The sequence below is a fragment of the Corylus avellana genome, chromosome 6 (genome assembly GCF_965113065.1).
Source record: "Corylus avellana chromosome 6, dhCorAvel1.hap1.2, whole genome shotgun sequence".
In the NCBI taxonomy this organism is placed as follows: Eukaryota; Viridiplantae; Streptophyta; class Magnoliopsida; order Fagales; family Betulaceae; genus Corylus; species Corylus avellana.
The window spans coordinates 28,418,940-28,423,282 of record NC_142495.1 but is presented as its reverse complement, the minus strand read 5'-3'; positions in this window follow the sequence as shown (position 1 = coordinate 28,423,282).

The window sequence follows — 4,343 nt, the reverse complement described above, 5'->3', positions numbered from 1 at the left end:
TAATTATTAAATACAAATACAGGTTGCACATGTGTCATCACACAGTGGTTTAAGTTTATTCCATAATTTGAGTTTGAAGGTACTTCACTCATTTTCATACAAATTGAAAACATTAGAAAGATCCATGTGATTAAAATAAATTTGGATGCTTGCACGAGGAACGAGGGAAACGTTGTAAAGAATATAATTTGTTTTTGGATTAATTACTAAATACCCTCCTGGAGTTTCGAAATTTTATTTTTACCCCCCCAGGGTTTCATTTTTATCACACGAAGTTCCTGTGATTTTGATAATAGACCAAGTTAGTCCTTCGTCAGTTGCCACGTGTCAACATTTGATTGGTCCATGTTGTTTTCTGTTAAGTCAACTAACGGTCAACTGACGGAGGACTAAATTGGTTTATTATCAAAACCACAGGGACCTCCTGTGATAAAAATGAAATCCTAAGGGTGTAAAAATAAAGTTTCGAAACCCTAGGGGGGTATCTAGTATTTAACCCCTTTTTTTTTTTTTTTTTTTTTTTGTATTTCTAACGTTTTTCAAGTCTTATTAAAAGGCTATTAATTACAATATTGGTGCTATAAACTTAGCTTCCAATAGTACAATTTAAGATAGGAAGTGTTTCATATCTCTCTACTTAACAAGAAATGACAATGAATAAAGGCAACTTTGGTTTTGGGCAATGACCACCTTATAGCTTGGGGGGCTTAGCTATAGGTTAGTTCCGCCCCTAGTTAATAGCACATTGTGTGGTAACATGATCAATAGATAATTATTAAATAAAAATACAAGTTGCAAATGTGCTATATTTTTAATTCAAACTATAATAAATAAATTTAAGTTGAATAATGTAAATAAATTTGAGCTCTACAATTATTAAATACAAATACAGGTTACACAAGTGATATACTTTCTTATTATTTCTTAGAAAACGCCTTGTCTAACCTGTCATCACACAGTGGTTTATATTTAATCCATAATTTGAGTTTTAAGGTAATTCACTCATTTTCATATAAATTGCATACGTTAAAAAGATTCATGTGATTAAAATAAATTGGGAGGCTTGCACGAGAAACGAGGAAAACATTGTAAAGAACATTATTATTATTATTATTATTATTATTCTGTGTATTTCTAACATTTTTCAAGTCTTATTAAAAGGCCATTAATTACAATATTGGAGAGGTCCATATCTCTCTACTTAACAAGAAATAACAATGAATAAAGGCAACTTTGGTTTTGGGCAAAGACCACCTTATTGCTTGGAGGACTTGGCTATAGGGTATTTCCATCCATAGTTAATAGGACATTCGTTGGTAGCATGATCAAAAGATAATTATTAAATAAAAATACAGGTTGCACTTGTGCCATGTTTTTAATTCAAACTATAATTAATAAATTTGAGCTGAATAATGTTAATAAATTTGAGCTCTATAATTACTAAATACAAATATAGGTTGCACAAGTGACATACTTTCTTATTATTTCTTAAAACTTATTGTCACGTGACACTACTACTTTTTCCTTACTAAATAACACAACGAAAAACACTTGATAAATTTTTCTTTTCTTTTTTATAACCAACACTTGCTAATAAATACATACCAAAGCTTCTATTATCCATCATTATGACATAATAACTTTATCCCCAGTACAATGAGTCACTGGCGTCATAAATATAACTAAACTAACCATGCTAACTTACGGAAAGATGACTTTTCAAAAGTAAAAGCCTCCTGCAAGCCTCCAGGGTAAAACTCTAATCAGGCGTATGGATCCTTAGCGACAGTCTTTGCAGTAACATCTGTAAAATATATCATTATGATTTTACAAGTAGAAGTGTGAGTCTACAGCTCTATAGGTTCAAGCAAACTAACCATTTATAATGTGAGCCCATCGTCATTTGAAAATCAATCTTATCACCAATGTTTACTAAACAGCCATGTATGCAAGATTTGCAGACGTGCTGCCATCCGGGCCCACCTCGTTATAAAGTAGTTGGCAATCTTGTGTCAATGTGATGTTGTTTTGAGATTCCCTTTTTATTTTTATTTATTTTTCTGGGTTTTTCTTATTTTTTGTAATACTTGTTGTGTGGGGTACTAAAATGTTTACAATATCAATATCACCTTTACAAATTAATCAACCACTAAAATGTAAATTATCAAGCAACAATTAATAAAAAATGAGCCTCCAATTTGTAAGAGGTTATAATAAATATAATAATATCTTTAGTATATATATATATATATATATATATATATATATATATATATAAAAGCTTATAAATCTTTTAAAAAAAGTGGAAGTAAAATGTTCGATTTAAGATTCTGGTGAGAAGAAACTGGTTGTTGGACAAGATCCAATCCAAGAAAATGGTGGGATCTATATTTTCGACACTATTATAAATTTATACAGGAGAGAGGGATTGGCACGTACGCGTGTTTCCAATGCCCATTTAATAACGTGTCAACTTTGACACATTATTAAAGTTTACGAATTTTTTTTTTTTTTTTAGTAATTACCATTTAGTAACATGTCAAATTTGGTAATGTGTCACCATTAAGAAACGTGTCAACTTTAAAATTCCAAAAAAAAAAGGGGGTTTCAACTTTGACACGTTACTAAAGTTTTCGATTTAGTAACGTGTCAAATTTGACACGTTACCATTTAGTAACGTGTCAACTTTGACACGTTACTAAAGTTTTAGATTTTTATTTTTTTATTTTTTTTTTATTTAAGTTTTCGATTTAGTAACGTGTCAAATTTGACACGTTACCATTTTAGTAATGTGTCAAGTTGACACGTTACTAAAGTTTTCAATTTTTTTTTTTTTTTTAAAGTTTTCGATTTAGTAACGTGTCAAATTTGATACGTTACTATTTAGTAACGTGTCAACTTTTACATGTTACTAAATGGTAACGTGGCCAAAAGTAATAAATAGTAAACACGTTACAAATCATGTAGTTTTTTGTAGTGCCAGGTCACTTCCAAACTAACAGTTGTTTGCGATAGAGTCCCACAATGTTCAAACGATACTAGAGTAGCCCATCAAACTACCAAAATGTATCAAAAATGCCACTTATTTTTTTTATATTCCTATAATACCCCTATTCTTTTAACAAATAAAATATTGAAATAATTGTTAAAAAAAAAAAAAACCAAACAATTTTTTAAAAATACAAAAAAACTAATGGGCGAATAAAAACGATTTTTTAACAGAATTTGACTCTAGGAACTAAATTGTATTTTTTGGAATATTTCAAGAACCTTTGATTTTATTTTCATACAATATGAAGCAATTTGTAATTTAGGCCGTAAAAAAATGTTCCACATGCATATATTATTGTATCCGTCCTCTTCCAACAAGCGTCGACTGGCCAACCAACTAAATGAGATAAGCTTTGGAACGCAAAGATAAACGCGGAAAAGCCTACAAGAAGATCGAATAGGTACCAACTTTGATAATGACACAAGGGGCAACTATAAGACAGGTTGTTTGATGCATGTGATCAGATCTAATTAATTAGGGATCCCACTTCTTCAATTCAATTGTTTTCTGAATTTTGTTCACTTAGCATCTTAAGCACAGTAGGACATTATCATGACTAACCCTCTCTCCACGGCCCGTTTTGCCTTCATTAGAGGAAGCTCAAAGTCATGTCTTTGCGTGTATTCAAGGCTTATAATTTCACTTTTAAAAATGCATTCTCTTTTTTTTTAAAAAAAAAAAAAAAAAAAAAAAAATTACTTTGAATTTTTTAATGACCAGAATTTTAAAACAAGAATAATCCATGCACGTGATTCTTATGCTTACTCACGAGTCACCATCTCCATTCATTTTCTTGTACCCTTTGTTAAGGAACCAATATGGTTTGTTTTGGATTCACTCTTTGAATCCAAACAAATTCGAACAACTATCTAGCATTGTCCTTATCTCTAGCATCTCTAGCATTATCTGTTACATTATCGTTATTTCTAGCTTATCCTTATAGTTGTTTTAATTTCTTCTCTCTAGTGTTTTAGTTGTTTTTGTTCTACTTGGTTGTATTGTAGTAGTTCTCATAGTTTGTATCAAGTTTGAGTTTGTCAAACTTGATTACAATTGTAACTCTTTGTTTATATATATAATAAGAACGAAGGTGAGAGTTCATTCCGCCAAAAGCAAGTTTATTTGCTTTCTTTCATCCTTATGGCCCGGCCCTCACCCTGTGATCATCAGTTCATGATTGAGTCTTCAACGGTAGACGTTGAGATATAACATCTGTTGGCATGGCATGGTTAAGCTTGAGCTCCATTGAGTTTCGTTTGTGCTTGATCCCACGCACCGCTACAACCCCTGT